The 25,684-nt window shown below is 43.3% G+C and overlaps 1 long non-coding RNA gene across 2 annotated transcripts in view; it reads left to right on the top strand.

The window, feature by feature from the left end:
- The window catches only part of LOC133217019 (uncharacterized), a 35,070-nt gene extending 10,061 nt beyond the window's left edge, over positions 1-25,009 (top strand). Inside the window, exons 1-3 of one of the 2 annotated variants that reach the window (XR_009726792.1) lie at positions 11,966-12,445; positions 21,608-21,862; positions 24,917-25,009. This is a non-coding gene — a long non-coding RNA (uncharacterized LOC133217019). Of the gene's footprint in view, positions 1-11,965; positions 12,446-21,607; positions 21,863-24,916 lie in introns of those variants that run through there. The other variant, XR_009726793.1, reaches the window with a different exon arrangement.
- Positions 25,010-25,684: the final 675 nt, after the last annotated feature.

Genomic DNA, 25,684 nt, shown 5'->3' with positions numbered 1-25,684 from the left:
AAAATAGTGTTGCAAAACAGGGAATGGGCAAGAGTGAGGAGGTTTAAGAGTAAAGAAAGTCTGAATATGTTTATTAACCAGAAAAGCTGGATTTTCACTGGTGCTTATTACTATACCTTGGTTTTGTGTGCTTGTATGGCCCTTATTTAAAATAACTTTCTAATAATGAATGTATTCTTGCAGTGGTTCGCAGAATAACTGGGATAATGGCACATGAGCTTGCTGGTTTTATTTCTGTCTGGAGTGTGCCCTGCACACATCTGCACACTTGCAGTCACGCAGGCAGGCTGAGTCTCACAAATCCCATCTTTCTTCACTTCTCCCTGTAGCCTCACCTTCCTGGTGCCGGTCCTGCTGCTGCCTGGCTGTCCTTCAAATGCAAGTTCAACTCTCTCCTCTGATTTCTGGCTGCTTTGCTGATGCCAGCTGTGTTTGGAGCCTGGCCTCTGCCACACAGCCCTTCCTGCAGGTCAGGTCGCACACAGGTCTTATGCAGAACTTGAGTATTTTTCAAGCCTATCCATGTGAGACAGACCTGCCAACAAGCAGAAAAGGCATTACACTTTGAGGAGAAGGTACCTGGTTTAACAACATGCCACGGACAGTTCAAGACATTACAGAAAATAGTAAATACGAGGGAAAATATCAGAGCTTTGCTGTGTGAGGGAAGCATCAAAGGGCATTAAGCAAGTAACCAGCAGCCAAGCACTTTACAGAGCCCTGGGGACTGACACCCTGCTCCCAACAGCAGCCTGGGGTCTGCGGGGAGGCAGAGGCCAGCTGTGATGCCCCTGCATGTCACAGGCATGGTTTTGTCTCCAGAACAGAACAGGGTAAAGGAAGGCAGCATTTATCAAAACATCCTTAGGGAATTTGGTGACCAGCTCTCTGGGAATAGGGGCATTTACACACAAACTGCCTTGCTTGACTGTGTTCTTGCTCTGTTAAGCTCATGCTCCACACATGCAGTAATTGCAAGCATTTGTTTTTAGCAGTACAAGCCTGAGCTCCAGAGCAGATTTTATTTACTGCAATTATATCTGGCAGGTAATTTCTAGTAAACTCAAGCAGATGATAAACCTCTCACTAAATTCATGAACAGAAAAATAGGGCAAATTGATCAAATAAGCTGTTTCCTCCATAATAAAAAAATTATTATGTGCATAGCATCCCGGAACAGAAATAGCTCTGATGAAACCATATAAAAACAAGCAGGAACTTGCCACAGGCGTCTGTGCAGGGGTTTTAAATTTGGGTTTACTCCTAGCAAAGAGTCTAAGAATCTGCTTAACTCCAAAGTGTGAGCTGCTGTCACCCATTGCTGGTGGTGGAGCTGCTTGCACACGCGCCTGGACCTCGACCCTGCCCTTTACAGTGGTGCTGGGTTATTTTGAGACACAGCCTTGGGAAGCCAGAGCCCCATTTCTGCTCTTGTCATGGTTGAGTGAAGAGCACCCTTCTTACAGGAGCAACGACCCTCACCTCCTTTCCATATTTATTGAAAATGAAACCAGGCAAAGTGTTCAAAATATAATCTGTGAGATTTGTTCCACATCTCGTTTAACCGAATGTGTGATGTCACTTGATCTAAATTTCAAATAGCCAAATTCAGGTATTGGGTTTTTCTAAAATGAGCTTTTAATAATTATTGAGCTTTTCCATCTCTGCTGTGTGGCTTAATTTACATTAAAAATCTGAATTTCATCTGAAATTCTCAATCTAGCAGTGTTAACACCTCTCTGAGATAAGTAAATGATGGCTACAAATGAGGTCTGGGCTTGGATGCCACAGCTGATTAACATCACAGAAGGACAATTAACAGCATTTTTAGGAGAGGAGGGGAAGAAATTATCGTGTGCAGTTGGAACTATAAAGAGAATTTTAGGGAGGTATGTAATTAGGCAAATTAGGCTAGGGTAGTGGCTTTAACATTCATACCCTGGTGAAAAGCATTTAGGGTTTCCTTAAGGACTATATAGGTTCTTTAAAGACTATAATCCTACATCTCTTCTAAAAGATATATTTACTAAACAATTTAAGCATCCAATCCTTTCCATATTAACATCATACCAATTCTAAATGGTCTGGCATCGCCAAGAAAATTATTGAGAGCTTCCTTGCCTGAACTCTGAATTTCTTTCTCATTTGAGTTTGAATTAGGGGGAAAAGACAGCTTAGGAAATGAGAGCATACATTTAGATAGGTTAGAGAAAGCTTAAAGCAGAAATGGATCTTTTCAATTTCCAAGCAATATCTGTCTGCATTCCCTTCTGATGCCATTTTTAAAAACTATTAATGAGGCAGTGGTTGAAGGAGCTGCCATAGACCTAGGAAGGTTATGTAAAATAATACAAACAGAGCTTTCCCATTTTCCAACTTAAAGCATCATTATGTATGACCTCGTGTTACTTTATGCTTCATTATCAATCATCATCCAAGGGCTGAGGAAAGCTTTATCTGCAGCCTGGGTCATGAAGAATGGCAGCAAATGGAAAATGAGAAGAGGTTGGTTATTGTTCACAGGAAGTACCCTCCTTTGAAACCTCTGTTGTGCTCCCCAGGCTCTGTGTATAAGCCTAGGTAGAGAATCATGTTACTCAGTTTTCCTCATCACCTGGAATAATGGTAACCGTGAGTGACAAGCTGTGCGCTGCGAGTTATCCATCATGTGGCATCTCCATCCTCCTCCCAGCGCACTGCTGGTTAGTCTGGACACAGAGGGATTCCAGTTGTCATGGTACTGCTTTCTGCTTGGATTGATGTGGGGAAAATTGGGAGGTGTGTAATTTTGAGAGGGCTCGCCTGTTCTCCAGGACTCTTGGGTTTGTTCCTCTCACCCAGCATCAGCCTGGCTCTTGAGTGTCTCTGTGCCCACTGCAACATTGGTGGGTACATGGTAGGTAAAAGGTTGGTATGTGGTGGGTGCATGGCAGCAAGTGCTGCTTTGCTCTATAGGTTTGAGGGTTTCTTTCTCCTTCTTGTCATCTCCCTGGCATGGTTTCCTCCGAGCTTGACTGATACTTGATCCCTGTGAGTTTTCTAAACAAAGAAGAGCAATTACAGTCTGATTAAAAAGCCTGGGCAGCACGGGTGTGTGCAAATCAAGATAGCCATTTATCTGCAACTCTTCCCTGTTTGCCTGTGGAGGCTTAGGCTCAGCCTCCATTTAGGTTGCAGAGTGTTTGCTTTTGCTGTGTTTGCAGCAGTGTGGGATGGTGAAAGGGGGCGAGGGGAAGGGGATGGCTCGGGGTCTGCCGAGGGAGATAAGGGCTGAGGCATGGGGAGGGAGAGCTGAGGCTCTGGTGTGTCAGGGGCTTTGCAGAGCACAGTGACCATTTCTCTTGCACTGTTTGGCTTCAGGTTGAGGGCAGCCCCTGTACTAGACTGCCCTTCCTTGTGTCACATCCCTAAGGGCATCTGCCATTGCTCCTGATCGCACTGGAAAGATAAAACAGATGTGGTTTATTTCAAGGGGAGTACTCTTAACAAGATACTGCTAGGGCTATCAACATTGCTATCAGAAGCTGAGTACTCCTTCCTTGGGCACTAAAATAAATCACTTGGCTAGAAGAAAAATATCTTCAGTATCATCCTTAATGCAGCTCTCCTCTGGCCTTGGAAGGTTTGGAAGGTAGTGTATATTTGTTTAACTCACATATATGCTTTACATGCCTCAGAAAAAATGGCCTTGATTAATATAAAGTGCAGGACTGAATGGATCAGAATACAAAACCCATGCGTTCCCAAGCAAGACAGCTCTTGGAGGTGAACATCCAAGGTATAGCTGAAACCCAGTAGTGAGTGTGCAGCATGGAACTGTTCTGCGTTGCAGAGGCAGTTTTGTGCTTGCTGCTTTCTTCCTCTTCATGTCTGACAAAGCAGCTGTGCCTCTGGGGAGGACAAAATGAATGTCTGACAAACTTCTTCACACCTTCTGGGGTCTTACAGAAGAGTATGCTGTCTGTATCATGGCAGCCAAGAAGGCCACGGGGGTGTCCAGGTCCCTGCTGGTTGCACAGAGACCAGTTAGTCCCAGTTAGTTGCTTTCATGGTTTGATCCATCACCTTACAGTTCTAATGCCCAAGATGTACGGGCTGTATGTCAGCATGGTTCTGGAAGCAGAGGTCTAGTTCTCCTGGTACTCAGAGCAGCTCCCTCACATCAATACAGTAACCCTTTGGGTTCTTAACTTGCTTTGGCAGAGCATCGTGGCCTTAGGTGATAAATGCCACACTGGAGGAAGCTTCCAGAACCACCACCGTGTATCTGTCTTTTTTATGACTTTTAGACTTTACATATTTCTCAGTATTTCTGCATCAGACTGAATATTGTTATTAGCATTAAATGTATCTCGTGCCAGGTTACTACAAGCTCTGTCCTTTTAAATGCTTGACCAAGTTCATCATGAAATAAATTCCATGTATATTGCTAAAGTTTATTCTGCTGTTGAAACACTGAACAGAAATCCTTTATATGTCCTGGAATGTCAAATAAATCTCTGCTTCTTTTATTTTAACCTTTGAAATGCTTTCCATCAAAATGAGTGAAATAGCAAGAATAATAGATGTTGAAGGATTTGTATCCAGTATCGTTTCCTGCTTCTCCAAATGCTTTTGGAAATGCTGATTGATTTGTAACAAAGCTTGAAATGTCACCAGGAGGAATGAATGAAAAATACGCCACTCTGATGTATGTTGAAGTTGAAATTGGCTCAAAGTTTCAACCTTTAGAGATGCTTTTTTTTTTTTCCTTTTTTTTTTTTTTTTTTTTTAGATTTTAACTTTCCAGAACAGTCAAATAGCTGGGAAGATAACTGGGAACAAGATGCATGTAGAGGAAATTAATAAATCATGCTCTTACTTTTGGCACATATTCAAGAGAGACATGGTGAAACTCCAATTCAGTGACAAATGACAGGATTGCTCTCCTTCAAATTAAGTTCTTTTTGGTGAGGAGGGATGCTGCCCTGGTGTGCTCTGATGGATATGTGGCCTGGCTGCATTTTGCATGTAATTTTCTTGAGAGGGGGTGCCCACAAGCAGTCAGCTCTGCACCCCCAGTGTACATGGACAATGCGTCCGCATTTGAGGTGAGCAAGGTGATGGGGTGGTGTGGGGCTTTTAAGCAGGATGGGATCAGTCGTGTCTTGGTCGGTGGTTGAACCTCTCTGGGAGAGCAAGAGCGAAGCCCTGGCAGAGCTTCCTCCCCAGCTGGTTTTGTTGGTTCAACTGTAAGTGCAGTGTATCAGTGAACTGGATATATGTTTGTGGATGAATAATGACAGGGCTCTGCCTGCTCTAGAATTTGCAGTAATTGCAACTGCAAAATTAGGTAAACATTGTTAGAAATGCAGCCAGTTTCTGATAGAGCAGGAAGACCCTGCAGTGACATTAAGGCTGCTCCCAGGCTGCCAGATCATTCGCATTTTGTCCTCGCACCCTTTCCTCGCAGGTTGTGTTCCAGTCTTCACTGTGCTCAACATTTTTTACTCCTCGGGTTAGAAATGTGCCTTGTGCAGTTTGCTTCTTTTTTTTCGTGATGAATTTACTCATTGGATTATAGAAAATAGTAAAAAAAGCCTCGGGACCCATCTCACTGAAATTAGTCTGTGATTGCTTCTGGCTGCTGGAAGATTTACAGCATCTGGAGCTGCAGCACTGGGGAGACTATTGGTGATTCTCTGTGCCGCGTGCTCCCCTGTGGTCTTCCTTCAGTAACCATTGGTATTTGGGCATTGCAAAAGCAAATAGAACTGAGCAATAAGCCGGAGATGAGTGCATCTTATAGTCACTGAAGACTAGCATTGCACAGGTGTACACAGGTGATCATCCTCCCTGCACTGACAGTAGCCATGGGCTTACATCACATTGCATGTTCTCAATGCTGACAGCAGGACTGTGTAAAAATGCTTCAAATAGTATGTTGCATCTCCTGCACGGGATCCTGTGGGAGGGGGCCAGGGGCCTTTTCTTCATCCAGGTCCCTCTTCCACTGTACCAAGGGCTGTTCCAAGTGCCATGATGATGGTGCGATGGTGAGGAGAGGAAGCAAGAGGTACCGAGCAGAACCACATCCTCATGCTGGCTTACAGATAACACCAGAAAAAAAGAGGAAGCAAGTTCTCAAGTTCCAGCTTATGCCTGTGTTGAAACCCACCGTCCCACTAGGGACAGAGTAACCAAACCGCTTACTGCAGCGCGTCTGGATGCTGATATTTGGAGGAAGGTCAAGAGGGAGCTGCATTGCAAATGAACAAATCTCCTGCAAATGGCCTGGCTTAATCCTGGGTCTGTAATTATAGGGCACGCTCATCTTGTTTCTTGAAATTTCTTTAGCAGAAGAGGGCTCCAAGTGAATCCACTTGTCTCATTTCAGCCTCATGGTATGTTTGTTCAACATGAAAAAATCCATGCTGAAGTAGAATTCTGTGGGAAGGAGAAGATCCATGGAGATTATATTTCTCTTTCAGTGCCATTTCATGTTTACTGCTGCATAGACTACTGAGTTAATAAGGTATCCTTGAATGTGAGGTCCATAATATATTTATTGCTGTGCTGGTATGTAAAAATCAATCCTTGTAATTTCTATGGGTGACCACATGCTATCCTTGGTGTCGTTCTAATTGTGTCTGTCATTGATTGACAGAAGCCAATAATCAAAACCATCTTGTAATTCTGGTCCCTCATCTAAACACAGAGGGCAGGGAGTGTCCTTGTGCCTAATGCTCTTCTCTGGCTATTGGATAATTTGTCAGAGCCATTACCTGCCTCTTTACTTCGATGAAGAAACTTGCTTGGCATTGAGCAGGGACGCAACTGGGATGGCAATGAAAGGGCTGTGCGGTGGCAGAGCATCACCATCCTTCTCCACCAGTAACACCATCCCTTTGGTTTTCATAAAATCTCCTTTCCCTGGAATCTAACATGAGTCCATTGAAACACCTGATATTAGTGCTTCCCCTAACTTTGGATTGGGTTAATGGGCAGCTGATGATGCATTTGTACTGAGCTGGGGAAAGGTGATAAGGAGAGGAAAGAAAATGCATCCTTCAGAGAAGCAGCACATCGTTATCCCAGATCTCTGGCTGCACGTTTTATCTGATCTGGAGAATGAAAAGGAGACAATTTAAATGAAACTTAAATCTTCTTGAAGATCTGAGTGGGGTGGGAGCACACTGCTGGAAGGAGATCAGTCCAGTTGGCTGAGAGATTTCAGGGAAAGCCAGGGTAGCTCCTCTGCATCAGACCGGCTGCAGGAACTCAGTCCTTCATGGTCTGAAGTCTCTGTGAGTTAAGCTAGTTACAACACTCAATTACCTATTTAGCTTTCAGCATCTAATTAAAAAGGTTTGATTATTAAATTTGAATTCAGAATAATTTAGTTTGGGCACCAAAACTGTGAAATTTACATGAATTAGCTTTAGATATCAAAATCTAAGTATGACATAGAGTTTCCATCATGTCTGTAATATAAAATACCTACTATATATTAGACTTGTAGAAACTCGGTTTAGTATGTAGTGCTCATGCAAAAGAAAATTGGTTTTACCTTCATACATTAAATTTCTCCTCCCTTGGCTAATAATCCTCTGCATGTTAGTCTCATGACTGCTTTAAAGATTTTTGAATTAATGCTGAAATTATTCATTTGGGTAGTAGAAGCATCTGTTTCAGTATTACATCCTTGTCTGGTATTTCATTATATATGGGATGATGCACTAGAAAGGCACTTGAGCTGCAGGATATAAAAATACCACAAAGGCACAGAAAACATTTGTTGGAAGAGTGCTTTATGAATTTGTATGCATTTCTTTTAGAGAAGATCAGATATTGATGTCTAATGTTTATTACTGCTTCTTGCCAGGACCACAGGGATAACTGGGAGTGGCAGCAAAGGGATCGGTTGCTGGTGGCTGTTTCTGACATGGCTGTGGGTCAGTGGGAGCTGGGGTTCAGAAGATGGAGAGTGGAAAAGCTCCATTCCTCGGAGACCACAGAACTGGCCTGAGTAAGCCTGGGCTGTCCAAAGGAGTGAGGTCTTAGCTCAACATGCAGGGCTCACTGGGCAGTGGTGGCAGCAGTGGAAGGTGTAAAGGGAGGTACCAGGAGGAGGTGAGGACTGCACCTCCCCAGCTGCTGGCAGGTAAACTTCTGCTCTAAGGGAGTCCTGCAGTTTGGTGGAGACTGGACTTGTAGTTATGAAATGGGACAGCTGGAGATGGAGGAGTTTGAGTGTGCTGAGTTGAGTTCAGCGATTTAGGACAAAGGCTGGTACCCCCATGGGTGCGTGGGTTATGATCTGTGCTGTGGGGTGGCTGCGTAGGAACAATATGATCATCACAGTTCCAGGCTTAGAAACCAGTTTCTTGGAAAGCCTTCAGTTAGGATGAAATCTTCTGTCCCTAAAGACAGAAGGCTTATACTGACTTTTATGTGAGCTGTAAATCACTGACCTCTGATTAGGGCTAAGGTTAGGTTTCAGGTTAGGGTTCAGACTGGCATCCTCTGGAATCCATTTTACTCTTGATCCTCTAAATCCCTGCTGGGGATAAAAGGCTTATAGTTTGTTATCAAGTGATAGTGATGGCTCCCTTGGCTGTTCTTAAGGCCAGGTTTGGTGCAGATGGCAAATGAATTTTCAGAGGAACACAGTGCTTAAGAACTTGATTCATGGGTGGATCTTGGCCCATGCTTTATAGGTCTTCAAGGAACCACGGGAAAACCATTTTTTTCCTGCTCTTTGTTTTGAAGCCTAACCCTATGGTACATGAACTGTTGGCATAAACTCAACTCAGAAGGAAATAGGAACCATTTGTCAAGGGAAGTAGCAGCACATATTTTAGCCCTACAGACCTGCAGGCCTTCAGATACTACCCAATAAAATAAACCAGTCCATTCTTTCTTTTTTAAACCCCAAATCCAGTTTTAAGTCTGTTTTCTCCTTAGGGCTCACCCTATACCTTTTCTCCTGGAAGACATCCTGTCCCCAGGAGCCTTGTGTGGTGGGTGATAATCCTGCCCATATTGCCCCTTTTTGAAGTGGATTCCTAAGAAGCTTCTACAGTTTAAACCTGCCAAATTCCCCAATGGGAACGTCCTTCTGCCCACTCCCCTATGGCTGCCCTTGTGCTGCAGCTTCTCTCCTGCTCATCCTCAGTACCTCAAAGTAATTACAGGCTTTGCATGACTTTGAAGAGGCGGTTGGGTGCAGGAAGTGAGGAAGAGAAGAATAAAGAAGGAGGAAACAGGAGGAGTGTGAGAGTTAAGGCTGGAAGGAATTTCAGGGGGGTTTCTCCTGTTTCCTGACCTCCTGTGGTTGCTCCACATCTCCTCAGGGATGCACACTTCACCTCTGAGAGCCACTGCTCTCTGCAGCCTCAGGTTTTCTTGGCTTGAAATGCTGATCTGGGCCAAATTCCAAGCGTTTACTCATTTAGATTAGTAAATCTAAGAGAAATTAAAGATGAAGATGTATTAGCAGAGTCTTTAGCTTCTGTGTAATATTGGTGCATGCCTATGATTTTGTCATTACATCAGGTCTTGAGAAGTAGAAATTGCTTTCAGTAATTTAATTCTTACTCTCTTTTATTGCATTCTTGTGTTGCTTCCTTGACCTCCTGTCTCTTCACTGAGTTATAACAGGTTTTTACAAAATTTCCTTGGGTATCTATGTTAAATAACTGAATGGCATATCCATTCTCTGTCGCTTGTAACTGAACATGAAAACTCGGTTTACATAGAAGTTCATAGAGCTTAGGGCTGGTCAGGACCATCTGATCATCTGTTTTGACCCTGCCTGTGTCACAGGCAGTGTATGTCTGCCTCCTGCCCTTCTATTGACTGCAGTAGCTTATGTCTGACTAAAACAGATCTTTAGTGAAGGCAGACAGTTTTCATTTGGAGCCTGCAAAAAATGGACAACACTCGGCTTTCCAGAGTGGTTTGGTAATTACTGGCATTGACAAGTATTTCGGCTTTGTTTTTTGTTTGAGTTTAACCTTCTTACAGCATCTTCAGATACTGTTTCCTGGTACTCCTTCATTCAGTGTTTTCTTCAGGAAAACAAACTTCAGTAATGGAGACCCCTCATTGCCTCCGCACAGAACCAGGCTGCCTACATTCAAGTGTTGCCGTCCTCCCTTGGAAGATGCTCTTTGCAGCCACAGTGACAACTTGTGCCATATTCCTGCATTTTCCCCTGTTTGCTCATTACAGTATCACAGTACTGTGATATACTATCATTAGTTCTGACATGTGTGGTTAGGAGACCCTTGGAGTGCATACAGCATGCCAGTGCTGCAGCTGGAAGAGTATTGCTGCCTGCAGCCAGTGCTTCACGGGCACCTGCTGGGACAGTGCCTGGGTGAGGCACAGGCTGGTGGCTGGGTGGGGGGAGGCAGTCACTCCTTTAAAGCATCTTTTAAAGCAAATGGGATTTTTTTACCCAGCAAGCACTAACTTTCATTCATTTGGCTTATCCAAAGTCAGTGTGGTTTGGTTCAAAGCAAAATACTCTAGCCAAATGTTTGGGGGGGGGGGGGGGGTGTTGAGACAGGATTTGATGTTTTAAGGATCTTGAAAGTTGGTTTCTGTGTCAGGTATGGATGATAAAACAGGGCCTGGCTCACATGCTGTCCTTAAATAGCCTCTTCTGTTGCCACCACTGAAGGTAGAACAGCGTGCTGGAAGGGCCACAAGGCCAATCCAGAGTAAATTTTCTTATGTTCTTACTTTAGGATCTAAAATTCACATTCTGGTGACACTTCATGAAGTACTATGGCTTCCTCCACAGCAGCTCGTGCCAGCTTGCCCAAGGACTGCAACGTTCGCTTTAGCTGGACTTGCTTTGCATACTGCCTTTCGTCAAGTGTAATGTAGCACCACAATTAATTACACACTCCACTGCCAGTGTTTGAGCAGAGCGGAGTTCATATCCTGAGTTCTGCTTCAAAGGAAATCATCACGGGAAATCATGTATTTTATACCACTGTCCTTTATGTAATGGTTCATACCAGTCATTAAACTTCTCTTATATTCTGTCCTTTAAAAAGAAGGATTTAAAGATTACCAGCCCATTAAAAAACATCCTCCCTTTTAGAAAATAAATACAGGCTCATACCTCTTGCTGTGCAGTTCAGAATGGGATATTTGATGCTTCACAGTTTTTCAAGAAATGAAACTGTAATGTGTCATTAAGCAGTTCTCCATCATGGGTAAGAGTATCATCGTGAATGTTACCCAGGATTATCCTGTAATCCCCACAAGCATACCTGCAGAAATCCTGAAGCCATATCGAGTCTTAAAGGTGTTGATTCAGTGAAGGCGTTTGTGACTGTGCATAATGCAATGTGAACATTTGTGCTGGGGTGTCCTTCTTAGCGTGGAACTGAAACCCAACTGTTTAAGTCTGACCCAGCTCCTGCTCTTCGTCTACCCAGGCAGCATCTGTGTTCCTGAAGAACCAGACCCTCTTCCTGCCCCAAAATACATGTTAGTCTGAGAGTCCCCAGGCATTTCCCTCTATACTGGGTAGGGGAGATGCAGGTGGCTGGTGGTCAGTGACACTTGCATGTTGTCCATTTTTGCACCTGAAGACTATGCTGGCAACGTACATATGGCAGTTGGCATTGCAGCCCATCATGTTGCAAAAAGGATTACACATCTGCATTGGTGTCTGAAATGTGATTCTCTGTGATGCGGCTTTGCAGGGTAACGGCTCATCAGCTGGACGTTTGGCATCCTCTTCTGCCACTAATTCTGCTTTGTCTTTGGATGCACATGGAAACAACACATGGCAAGGACATGGGAGGGACTTTGCCTGGGAATGTAATGGCATCCCCAAGCAACTCAGACATGGAGGATTTTCTGGGGTTTTCAGTGTTTCTTATGTAAAGTAAGTTTTCTTTGACTGTTTGCAGAAGATTTTTAGATTATGTAGGAATATTATTATAGGAATTATAGGAAGCCTAGGTGTGTTTAAACGCACTTTGTAAAAGCAGTCTTGCTGGCATCTCCATTCCTGGTGTCTGTGAGAAACCCTCCCAGGTGCTCAGATTGCAGTCCTGGTGGTATATTTTTTAGCCTGAAACTGCAAGTGATCTGTAAAGAATATGCTGGATTCTTTACATCTCACATCTGGTCCTCATTAAGCAAACACTTAGCACTGTCCAAGCTGTAGCAGGGCATCACCTGCACACAGGGGTACAGCTATACATGTGAGACAGCTCAGTTCCCAGCAGAACAGACCCACAGATGGGCTGAGTTATAATCCCAGCAGCTATTTCTTCATCCTCAGTTTCACCTGGGTGCTGGAGGGTGCTTGACTTTTAATGTTTACTGGTGTCTGGCCAAATGATGAAGCAGTTGAGAGATGTGGAGTTCTTTTGTCCTTCTCCATGTGTGCTGAGGTGCTGGCTCTTCAAAAGCAGGCAGCTGATAATGCAAGGTGAGACTTGAAGCAGCTGAAGGTTACTGTAATTTCACTGTGTGATCTTGCTGATAATAAGTAAAACAAGTTTGGTTTTTCCTGACAATGAAACAGCCTAGAAAAGCAAAAGGATGGCATTAAAAATAGTTACAGGGAATCTGTTGTGCTTGCAGCTTCTGTATTGTTATGTTATTAATAATGTACTTCACACATCCATAGACCTTCTTCTGCTCCTTCCTCCAGCAGTTGCTGTGAAGAAATAGGTAACCTGGTGTTATCAAACTTGTGCTGTCATGCAAAACTTTAATAGATACCCATGTGTTTATGTGCCAGCAGATAAGTATGGAACTATCAAGCATTCTATGCAAATAAAGGGTTATTCTGCAGTAACATTGTCAGTTCATTCAATTTTGTGCTTTAATAACTCCTGAAAGAGGCTTTTAAATCCTAAGTTGAATTTCAGGTGAAAGGCCTGCACTACAGGTGTTGTTCTTTGGTCTGTGTTTGCACCCCAGCCACCATGCTGCTAGGGGGAAGTGTGCTGCTGGTGTTTGCAGTCTGCAGCAATCAGTTCGGAGGTGCCTTGGTGAGCGGTCCCTCAGGGTGAAATCACAGTGTGCTCTGTGCAGCGCAGTTCCTGGTCTGTGTGTATGTAATCATTTTGGTTAAGTAGAAAAAGTAATATTCTATTCATTTGAATATTGTAACATCTGACATAGCTGCAACGCTCTGATATTAATGGCTCACTTGAGGCCAATTCTTCTACTCGAAAGGCTTTTTCCATTGCAAATTCATCATGCAGGCATCAAGCAAAGAGTTATTCACTTTTTTCCATGAAGGACAGATATTGATATTCTCCCAAGATGTGAAAATAGATCCCCTTATCAGTATTGCTTAGCATACAGGCTATGTGCAGAGGCAATACTGTACGATTGAGAAGCCCCATGTAGCATTGGAGAGCTCTGCTTTCCTGTAGAGCAGTCAGGGGATTGCTCGGATATTACATCTTCTGCTTAAAAGCTGGATTTTTGTTGAGTTTTATGTTCTTCCATCACTGTGTGTAGCAGGATACATATTTTGGTCTGGGTAATGTGTGCTCCCATGCTTTGAAATTGCTTGAATGTTAATTAGAGGCAAGGATAGATGTCTTTGAATAGCCCAAGGCGTTGCTTGTGCAATGAGGAGGACCTGAACAAGGGCTGCTCCTAGGCTGTGGAGCTGGATTTAACTGCCACTCTTCTCCAGTCTCCCAGTGAGACTTTGAGCAAGTTGCTGAGGCTTCCATTTTTCATTGCTGAAATGCACAAAATAGCATCTTTCTTTTCATGTGCAGCTCTCTCATGTGCTAACAAGGAACACTGTGGGACAGAAATCCTTTTTAGCATGTATTTCCTTGTATAGCACATCTGGTGCTTTCCTGTGGCTGAGGTCTCTCCACAGCACAGCAGCGGTGATGTCCCACAGTCAGCTGCCAGCCTCCCAGGCCTTGTGGAATGGCATGGAAAACAGACTGAAATGCTGTTGTTCCTGCTCAGCTGTGTGCTGAAATGGCACATGGAACGTGAAAACCTTCTAAGCTGCATGTTCTCGCAGGCTGTGAGCAGAGCATCTAGCCTCCCTGCTTCAGGAGCCGGACATGCCAGAGGCAGTGCTATCCTGAAGCCTGCAGCCCAGGATTATCATTAAAAACTAAAGTCCAGGAACTTTCTCCTGTGGTACCATCCCAGTTTTGCTTGAGAAAAATATCTAGTAAATGCTGGTAAAATTAACTGCTTTTGGCTGGTGAGCCTCCAGTGATGGGTGATTTGGACTAGCAATGAACATGTGGTCTTGGTGCTGCCAGCTGAGGTCTGAGCATTATTACACAGGGTAGAATTGATTGATTTCCTTGTCTAAATTATTCACAAGCTTAGTCATTACTTTTGTAGCTGATAATTTCACTTGGAGCTTGGGACCTGCCATATTATGGCTTATGAAAGTTTAACCATCCATGAACTCTTAGGCAATAAATCACTGTGGTGCTGTATTGCTCTTCAGACTTCATTGGAGCACATCGTTGAAACGCCAAGAGAAGTGCAGGGTACAGCGTTTAATGCTGAGACATACCCACAAATTTTGGGGTTCACATCCTGATCTGCAACAACCCTTATGCATGGGTCTGATTTTAAGCCTGCCCTCTCAAAGTCTCATCCCATGGGTTCAAATCCTACTTTGCAGATGGTTGCTTTTTGTCTGCAGGTGATGTGCTTGTCCCAAACATTTACAAAGAGGCCTTTGTTGACTCTCAGATGAGAGCATTTAGCTGTGATTACTGATTGCCCGAGGGTTGTGTGGTTGGCCTTTACAAGCATGAGCAAAATGAGGGACTGTCTGCTTGGGAACATGGGTAGGTTTCAGGTGGGGTTTCAACAGAGCTGTAGCAAGGCAAGTGTTTGGTGCTGGTTGTTGGATTTTTATCATTATGATTTTTAATTTAATCTGGCTATTTTACTGCTCTTTGCTTCCGAAAGCCATGTAGCTGTCTGCAGAGAGTGCTGGCAAGTAATTTGTGATGTCTGAGACAAGAGAGCCTGGACTCTGTAAATGTATAAATGAATGTATATTTGTAATTCCAGTGAGTGCAGTTTTGTCCTGAGAAGTGCATGCCTGCTGTGCTGGGGTCGGGGTTTGGTTTTGGGTGTGTTTATTTAATTGTGGTTTTAGTGTCTTGGCTAGGTTTTCACTAGCAATGGGTAAAGTTAGGCGTTTATTTAAATGCAAGGCGTGCTTAAGTCTAGAATTGCCTGAAGTAGGTTTCATCTGGCATGCCTCTAAGCTGATTAGATCAGGTTTGATTTCTTCAGTTTTAAGAAGCTCCCTTTAAATGTAATTAAAGCACTTGGCAGAAAAATGGAGATCTGAAAACTCAGTGTATCTGGGTTCCCCGATTTAGTAGGGCACTGTGGGTGTGTTAACACGTGCAGTCCCCTGTGGTGACCTACCTTCTTCATTAATGGATGTGTTCATGACACTGCACGTTTAACCTTGGGGGGAAACAATGGGTTTTATCATTCCCAGGGTGGTCTCTGTCCCTTGTCACAGCCCCTGCAAAACTCTCCTGACCTTCTTACCGTGGACAACAGGTATTTTTTATTAGTTTTATTTGCTGAGAGGGAGGAGCAGAAATAAAATGCAACTAAAGCATATTCTGTAATCTGATAAATAGTTTCTGTGCTAAAGCTGGTAATTTTTGGTGAAGGTTTTACAAACCTGCATTACAGATGTGCTTAACTGCATAGGTAGTACAAGAAAGCATCATTACTTTTAAGAAATCAGGTTTTCTTCTGACAGCAGATCTGGAATCGAGCGCCTCGCAGGCTGATGGGAGCGAGGGGGGGATGCCATTCGTTTCTTCAGAAGTTATTGCAGTGTGTCAAAAACCTGCTATTTTCTCATGGCATACAGAGTGGTACGTGCCTGCCTTTATAACATGACCTATATAAAGACAGTGTCAAAGCTGTCGTTGCTACGTGCCGGAGGTTCTGCCTTTCTGGGCTTATTCAGGGAAAAAAAAGAGCCATTTTTAATAGCAGACCTGCATGAACATGGAGTGCAGAATCTGGCCTCTGCAGCCTGCCGTGCTCTGTGAGGATGCGGATCAGCTCCTATCCGTGATACCCTGCAGCTCTGACTCCATGCCAGGACAATTGTAGCAAAAATAGTCATAGCAAAAATAATATTTTTTAACAAGACTAAGAAAAAGAAAAATAGTAGCCGTTAAGCTTCAGGTATTGCTGCTCATTTGTCACCTCTGAGCTGGCTCACCTACCCAGCTCCTCCATTCTGATGAGAGCTGTGAGACCCAGTTCATTAAACCTCGAGTCCATAGTAAACGGCTTGCCAAGGCCAGCTGAAAGCTGCTAATGGTGCAAAACCTCCTGAATTTGTAGAGCAGTTTTCCACATGTAGCGTGTTCTTCCTGCTCCTTAAGGAGAGTGCAGACTTGTACTAGCACATGGTCATGTGGAAAGCTGCTTTTTGATCAGAAGAGTCTGAAACAGGGACCTGGTGGTAACATTTCTGCAGGACTTTCTCTGATAGAGGCATGTATTTGCCAACGAGCTTCAGTCTGACATGTGCTGGAGGACGCTGTTGCACAGGAGTCTGTTTGGGATGCTGCTTTGTCTCATCCACACACCAGCTGGGCCTGCTCCAAGGGCCAGGATGGGCTGGAGAGACAGGAGTGGCACTTTGGGTTGATAAAATGACTGCTAACTGTGTATGCATTTGTGTGCACCCACATACTTATTGCATACAGGCAACAGAAATGGATTTCTGTTATCTCCAAATTTGTCAGCTAATTGAAGTTCCTGTGTGGTAGCACTTGTGAATGCCTATGGCATGGAGCAGTTGAAGGGATGGAGATGGTGGAAAGGATATGGTGGGCTTGAGGGGGGCAGCCTCAGCACCAAAGGGAAGGTGGGTAATCACAACAGCAGTGCATGAAGGCAATAGATCAGCATCAGCCACCGGTTGCAGAGCAGCTTCCCATCTCTTCTAGGGTTGGGATATCTGCTCTGCATATGATGCCGTCCTTCCTCAGCTCTGCCAGGTTAAGGGAATCTGCCCACACATTGGTCTTGTAAGACACGATGCTCTGCTGCTGGCAATAGCATATCATTGGGCATTAGGTACCGCTTAATTCACAGCTTACAACTGATCTTTCCGATTGCCATGTATTTATTAGTATAGGAAGCTTCTCCCGATGGTTTAATGATGCTGATTCAGCTCTCTAGTCTGGAGGAAGCCTGTTTGTTCTTTTTCCAGAGCAGATCTACTGACTGTGATGTGGTGAAGTTTTTTGATGGACAAGGACTGGTTTTGGTTAGGAATCAATTTCTGGAGAGCTTTGCCAGGCTGCCAAACCACTGGGAAATGTACTAAAAAGGGAGAGAGGGTATTTTTCTAGCATTTATTTGTGTGCTCAAAGCAAGGAAAAATAGAATCATAGAATAGTTAGGGCTGGAAAGGACCTTAAGATCATCAAGTTCCAACCCTCTGCCATGGGCAGGGACACCTCGCTCTAAACCGTACCACCCAAGGCTTCGTCCAACCTGGCCTTGAACACTGCCAGGGATGGAGCATTCACAACCTCCCTGGGCAACCTATTCCAGTGCCTCACTGCCCTAACAGGAAAAATCATTAGAAACTGAAAGTTAGTATGTTTTCTTACCACCCGTGGAATTACTCTTTAATGTTAGAGTTTATTGTGTAAATTACCAGCACGAGAGATGACTGGGAAACCTGCAGCTAAACTCCTTCATGAGACTCTGCAGCCATCCATAAATCTTCGGAATTGTACACTCTAAGCTTATGATGTATTTAGAGCCCTTTGAGCAAATTACAGATTTGCATTAATTGCCTATAATTTCCTGTATAAGCACACAGTTGTTATTTGTTATGCTTTATTATAAAAAACATTCTTTATATATATAGAATTAAATAGTGCTAATTAACTTTGATTCTGGCAGTGGTACTGGGTGGGTCTAATTTCGCTTACATTGAGAAATCCTCCCCTTCCTTTCCCATTCCTGATTCTTGTATAATATAACCATTAAAAAACATGCAGGGGTCACTACAAATTCATCACCATTCCTCTGCTTTAACTCCTTCAGTTCTGTCTTGGTCCCCGTGACAGTTTGTGCATCTTTGTGTTAGTTGGAGTTACTGGAGGCACACATCATCCATCCTGGCATGATGTATTCGTATGGAGCCTTGAAATACTTTGAGCCCTTTCTTTGTTCTTTCTGTTCTATCTACATAATTAAAGCAGTTAAAGTCTGCAAAGATGGACACTGAATCAACCCAGAGAGATAAAGATGTCTACTTATATTTATTTCTCCTGAAAGATACATTCTTTATAAATCCTTCATGGCACATTAAATATTGACTCTTGCTTGTCTCAGTGAACAAAATAATTGTGCATCACCAAATTCCTCCTTCGAAAGCACAGGATGGATTGCTGTGGCATTTTACTCAATATTTAATTAAATTCAGAGTTTTTAAAAAGATAGAGAAAAACTCATTCTGATATATGAGGAACCCAGGAACTTTAGACCTGCAGTTGGTTTAACAGCAGCAAGCAGTTTCTTCAAGGATGCTCTATGAAGCGTGGCTAACACAGGCTGTTAGGAAAGATAGTTAGAAAAGGCATCAATATTTAGAAACCATGACTAAAGAATCTGATTTTTACTAAAATCCTACCTATAGACAATAAAAGTGTATTGTTGAAATTAACAAGTCTGGATCTTAAAGCATTAACCTTGCTTTAATTGCAAGTGCTCATTAGCCATGGCACAGCCCTTGGTTTATGGACTGGCACTTAGCATGTGATGAATGCTTCACGCTTGCCTGCAGTAATTCCCCCGGATGGCTGGGAAGCACCGGCCTTTCTCAGCAGGACGTTTGCTGAACACAGAGTCCTTCAGAAGGAAGGAAAAGTGATTTTTCTAGTGCTTGAAGGAAAACCTGAGCGCACACTTCATGCTGCAGCTGTGTCACCTTAGATTTTCCTTTAGGTTTTTTTGAGTGCAGGTTGAAAAATAAGTGGGTCTGGAGAGAATGCAGATTTCCAGGGATGCTTTTGGCAAGTGTTGTACATGTAGAGAAAAGTGCAGTAATAGGACCTAGGCTTACAACAGAAGGTTTGCCACTCTTGCTATTCTCTCCTTCGGACTCTGTGTGCGGTGGGGTGTCCTGGGACCCTCTTTGTAGATGTGCCTTCTTCCCAGTGTCTTTCTTGGGGAAGGTAAGCCAGGAAGAGCCCCACGCTTGGAGCAGAAGCTCTGGAGATGACCAGCTCAGCAGAGGCAGCTTTATCCTTGTAAGCAGAGCTTGTATTCTGCAGAGGGCAGAGTCGGGAGGCCTGGGTGGTCGTTTGGTTATCCTAATGAAGTGCCAGGTGGCTGAAAAGGTGGGAAAGACTTTTCTGTCATCAACTGAAGCACTGCAAGTTCCCTCCCACTGCTCAATGCAATTTGATTAAAGCACATTGCAGATAGTGTGCTGGTAATGGTGCTATTTAGTATGGGTTCATTATGAGCATCTGTTCAGTGTGAAGGTAAAAAAGTCAACCAACAACTTCCACATTGACCATAAAACGGCATTGAGGTGTAACATTTACTGTCCAATGGATAATCCAGCTGATACTTCAGAAATGTTATGGTGGTGTGAGGATGTGTGTGGAAATGGAGAAGTGGCAGCTTTAAAACGATAGTGATAAATGCCTGCCGTTGTTGGCTCAGCTTTTATCTTGTGTGAATAAGGTCAGTCTTTTTGTGGTAGATTTAACACAAGATTGAAAAAGAAATGAAATGTGTTAGTTTTAGCATATTGCAACGCATTTCTGGGAGTGTTTTAAACAGTGAAATATGTAATAAGTTATAATATTGACTAAAAATGGTTTTTCTTTTTTTCATTTTTCCAAGTAAAAGTCTTGAATTAAAATTAACCAAAAACCGGAAGATTACCAGTGTTGAGTCTGGAAAGTCATGTCTTGGGACTCAACATGGGATTAATTTAATTCTCAATACTTTAGAATTTAATTCATTTTTGTCTCAGGAAAGGGTGGGGGTCAGCCTCTGGGGTATTCCTGGGTAGTGCTTTGGAACTTCTTTCTTCCACTGCAGATGCTTTAAACATCTGTATTTATATGAAGAGAGCACTAAGATTGTGCAGAAGTAAAATCACCTTGGAGTTAGGACCTGGAGGCTGTCACTGCCACCCAAAACTGGGACACAACATACACTGGTGTCAGGAATGGGTCCTGCTGAAAGTGAAATCTCTGACATGGCTGAATGTAGTTTAATAGTGGTTTATGTCTTTGGCAGAGATATTTGTGAGTACTGGTTGTGATTCACAGCCTCTGTGCTCAGTAGTGTGTAGATGTAAGTCAAAGAGGTGGCCAAAGGTCTGAGGAGGAGCAATGCAGCTCTTGTGTTACTTTCCTGATGCCTTCTCCTCACTTGCTGACCAGCAGAGATCCCCAAGGAGGGGACATAGGTGGTTGGCAGGTCTCTGATGGCTTCTCTGTGCTTGGGCAGGGGTCAGTGGTGAGAGGACACTCAGCAGCTGCAGCCAAACTGCTTGGTTATGCAACCTGACAAGAATCCCAGAGGTTTAGACAGGGATACTATCCCAAAATGTGACATGCCGTCTCATGATGCTGTGACTTGGCGTGGTGGGGTGTGTGTGGTCTATGGCTCCTGTGAGTGTTGCTGGTGAAGGCATCAGTGATGCAAAATAGTGAATGAATTTTAAGAAGAAGCTGGAAGAAAGTGGGGCTTGTTTTGACAATGCTGTCTTGGAATGAGGGAAAACACTTAGGCAAGAGATGCCATCAACATTGGTACACCTTTGTCCTTCAAAAAAAACTTTGTCAAAGCACCACTTTTTAGCTGGAAAAAGCCCCACAAGCAGACTACCTCTTTCAGCAGAGATTTTAGCCAGCTCTAGCTTTACATCCTTGTTCTCCATCTAGGATGCATCACACCTTTTTTGACAGCTAAGCCTGTAGGGCACTGTGTGTGTGTGCAGTGTGGAGTGCTGGTTGTGTTGAGGTTCTGCTCCTGCCCTACAGTTGATGATGTGTTTGACCCCTTCCAACCTGGATGGGCCTCTGGGACACACTGTGAGGCGAGTGCATCCCTGCTCGCCTATCAGGCAGCTCTGAACTGAAATAAAACCCTGCTCCTTGCTTATATCAGCGCTGCTTTGTGCTGCTCTCAGTGTTCAGTCACGATATTTATGGGGAACAAGGAATGCCATTTTTAATAAATACTCATACTTCCCTAATGGATTAAATTGCTAAATGAATTAACCTAACTTTCTGCAAAATGTGTTTTAAAAACAAACTTTATGCCTGCAATACTGACATACACTGAAATCCATGGGGAGGAACTCAGTAAGATGCTGGTGGCCTGGGGATTTATTATTTATGTAATTTTTGAAGGTTTTCATCTTTCTGCAGCCTATGAGCAGATGGGTTTTAACATTTGATTTCCCTGGATCCTAATTAAAATTGGGAATGTTGACGTTAAGGAGTAAAGTGACCATTACTTATCTTTTCTGCCACTAAGTTTTTATTTTTGCTTTCTCTTTGACTTCCCCCAGGCTGTGCTGACTTCTGTTTTATTTTGACAGCATTTTGCAGTTGTGATGTGATTTGGCGGGAGTCTGAAGCAGCGTTTGGATTGACACACCACTTCGGAAAGCTTACCTGTCAAGTTGCCCTCGGCAGTGTATTTGCAGTGGCTGTGGCCCTGTTGGTCCAATGTTGATGAATGCTGGGACTGCTGGTGTGATTGCAGCACCGGGTGCTTCGCAAGCATGAGTTCTTCTGTCCTCATCACCCTTGTGAGACAGGAATGGGCCATTGCAGCTCTGTAGGTGCAACAGGTAAATCCCATTGCTTCTATGTGTAACTTAATGTTATGATGTGACGCTGAGTTTCAGATGCCACCAGTCTTGCTGATGTGAAGTAACCTGCTCATTGTGCTGTCCCGTAGCAGATGACAGCCCTGTATGATGATGTTTCTAACTTGAATTCTGACTTATAAATGTAGCTTGGGGTTCCTGCTTTCTGATGGATATAGCTTTACGTTTATATGACACTGACTTTTGCAGTGTCATCATGGGCGAAGTTGGAAATGTTAATTATTACAGCATGGTTGTTTCAGCACTATGAGGGCTTCTGCCATTCTTCTGGATAAGGGCTTACAGGTGTGGGTCTCAGTCCAGCTGCAACACTAACTTATGCCATATTTTTAAACTCTCAAAACCACAACAGAGGTTTCTAATGAGGTTATTAGGCGTGTCTGATCCTGCTCAGATACACAGCTACCCTGCTTAGACATTTCTTCCTTTCTGTTAAACTGCACTGGGCTTCTAAAGGCTGCAGACATGGCCATGGTTATGGCTCTGTGCCACTGAAACCAGAGCAACACAAGATCATTATGTGGGCTGTGAGGCAGAGGTTCCAGTTTTCTTTGGAAATTGGGAAGAATTAATTGCTAACGTTAAGAATGGAAATTATATGACCACACTAATGAAACTCATGGTTCAGGCCACCAGCTGATTGCTTAAGGTCAACAAGATATGCCTTACCCAAATACTTCATTGCTCAGCTAGCTCTCTGGCCCTACACTAAGGTGCTTGGGTGTATTGGAGTCATTTGGATATGGAGATTAACCAGGACAACTGTGTCTGGAGTTGAGTAGTACATACAGTATGTTGTTTGCTGGCTCTCTGCGGTCCCTCCTGTTTTTGCCTTCATCATAGTTCAAAAGCTCTGTGTCCTGGCATGCTGGTTACCCACCAGATGATTGACACTGACATGCCATCAAAACCTAATCAAGACACAGTGGAATGGCCATAATTATGGTGGTTAGGCAGAGTCTGTCCAGATACATGGCAACAGGTGTAAAATAAAGCCACTTTTGCCATTGGTGTGGTAAGATGACTAAAATGAGGTGGTTGGTTATAAAGGCATAAAGGAAGCTTAGAAATGTAGTGTTACCTTCTGAGATACATAGTTTATCTGAGTGTTTCCCATCTGCCTTGGGATCTGCTCTTCTTTAAAGCTTTCATCCATTAGAGGAATCTGGGGACATTTTTTAAAGGAGAAAATGAACTCCTAAGCATTTGGATGCTGAGAGAAAGTGTGAATTCAATCCTTTAAGGAGCTACAGTAAGTTGTATATAGTGAGTGAGTAGTCCCACTCAGTTTTGTGTATATATTAGTGTTTTAAAATGGCTAATTTCCCAAAGATGAGGAAGGTTGCAAGTAAAGTTGGCCAAGGCCAAAAATGTAGAGGTAAACATGTGAATGAGATTTGGAAGTCTCTTTAAGAGTTTTATTAAATGATGATTAAAAAGATTGGGGTTCCACAGCCCAGAAATGTGGCAGCTTTTGCTAAAAGTCTTCTCTACCTCAAAGCGTGAAAAAGACAGTTATCAGATATCAAAATAAGAAAGAGGAAGCAGATTGCTAAGGCAAAAATGCAAGTATGGAAAAGGGAAGTGAAGTAAACCAGCCTGGGCTCTTCCATTAATGAGCTCTCCAGGAGCAGCTGAGTGGTTTTGGCTGGGTATGATTTTGAACAAGTTTACTAAAGCTAACAAACTATCTGAAGGCTGTTGTGTGCTTGCAAGGGCAGGTGGGTGACCATGCTGTGACTTACCCTTCTGTGAATCCTTTCAAAGTTGATATGAATTTACCTAATGAAGAATCATTGAATGAGTTTCATTGTGGTAATTTTCTGTTGCATTTAGCTGGGTGCTTTTCATAGGTTTTATTATTATTTGGGCCTTTAACCCAGTGTAATGTATTGGTAATATGGGTATTGTTATATTTGAGTAGTTCCATCATGTGATCTGCCCTTCAGCTGTTTGAATTCCCAATATCTTGATCATGTTTTCTACATCTTTTTCCTACTTTCTGGCTGCCTTGTAACTGCTCAAATACAAGGAGTTGCTCCCAGCACTTCCAGAACAGATCTGATGCCCTTTGATACGAGCTCTCGAAACAAGAGCTAATGTCAATACTCATGGAAATCTACATCTCAGGCACTGGGAATTCAGCTGAAATATTTAGAAGTGAGGAAAGTGGAGGGCAAAAAAGCCTCTTCCCTGTACTTAACCTGGCTGTTTATCTTTGAATGCCCAGTGCACCTCTGTGCACTGTTTTTATGGTGGAATATTGGAGGCAGAAATTCTGCCATGGGGCAGAGAGAGGCCTTTCTGTAGACTAAGTTTAGTATGCAGGAGCAGTTGGTTATCAGCTGTCTGAAGTGTTGATCAGAGAGGAGAGAGAATGCTTCAATATGCATCTGCACAAGTTCTACCTGCAGAGAGGGGTGGCAAACACAGGCTCACCTGTGGGCTTTAACATGTGAACTGACAAAGGGACAGCCATTGTTTGGAGAGGGTGAATGGAGCCATCACTAATTACAGTCTTACTGTAGCTGCTTTTCAGGGCATGCTCTGCTTCAACCTGGAAGGAAACTCAATCAGCCTGTTGGGAGAGCAGCAATCTCATGGTACACAGATGGTGTTCCCAGGGATGCTCACATGGATGAGGGAATTTGATGGTTCCACCAGTGTTCTCTGCAGCAGTTCTGCTGTTTCTTTTTCTCCTCAGCAAGGAAGAAAACCAAGATATGTAACGTCTGTGTGAAGCTGCCAGGAAACAGCAGATCTGTCATCTCCCAACTCATCTGGGTTTCTCAGCATGGCATGTGAGATGTGTGGTCCTCTGTAGGCCAAACAATGAATTACTAGTGCTAAGGTGTTTGGGAGCAATGCCCCCATGCAAACCTTGCCTACCAAGAATTAAATCTAATATATCTCCCTCTCTGTCAGAGAAGGCCTCTCAATTTTATTGTTATTATCTTTTTAATTTAAAATTATTAATGTATGGTGAAAGCTCACACGAGCACTGTCTGCTTACAGGTGAACTTCCCATCAGGATCCCATTTTGTACAGATGCCACCAGTACTTCAGCACTTGAGATACTGCCTGTGCTTGCAACATCCAAGCCATCTGCAGCAGATTAACTTCCTCAGGCTTCTCTAAATCTCTTCTTCCTGTGATCTCCCAGCATCATTTACAAACCCCCAATTTGTGCCCTCTGGGTTGACCTTTAAGCCTTTCTTACCTTAGTTGAACTTGCAGCATATGCATCTGTTTACAAGGCTTTGCTTTCAACAAAGCAGGGTATTATAAGCTGAGTTTTCACCATATGGCACTTGCTTCACAGCTCCATCTCCAAGAAATTCCTTACAGGTGTAGGGATATCAGGCTGAGGCTTTTTCCAACATTGTGACCCCAGTGAATATTTTTATTGACTATCTTTCTTCTTTTGTCTGCAGCTACCGGCTCTTGTGCTGACTTACCCTTTTTTTTAGCTGTGCATTCAGAGGCTCTCCTTACTATTACAGAAAAATCAAATAGGTACAATAATGGCTCAGGTCAGAAGCACTCTATTTTATGACCTTCACAAATCCTCTTTACTTGTGGGTTTTATGTGATAAATTAATGCTTTAGTGAGAAATAGTTTCAAAGTAGATGTATTAAATAACACTTGTTTTTGACCTGTAGCATCCTCAAGTCAAGAGTTCTTCAGATTTTCTTGCACACGTTTGTAGTTATTCATCGGGTTTGCAGCTGATATGTTTCTATTCATTTGGGTCTGTTAGGGAAGCAGCAGAAGTATTCTCA

Source organism: Neopsephotus bourkii, unplaced genomic scaffold (assembly GCF_033783945.1).
Source record: "Neopsephotus bourkii isolate Nb327-2 ecotype Australia unplaced genomic scaffold, CSIRO-AGI_Nbou_v1 NB_1080, whole genome shotgun sequence".
Lineage (NCBI taxonomy): Eukaryota > Metazoa > Chordata > Aves > Psittaciformes > Psittacidae > Neopsephotus > Neopsephotus bourkii.
The sequence above is the reverse complement of the archived record's forward strand: the minus strand, read 5'-3'. Positions and strand labels throughout refer to the sequence as shown.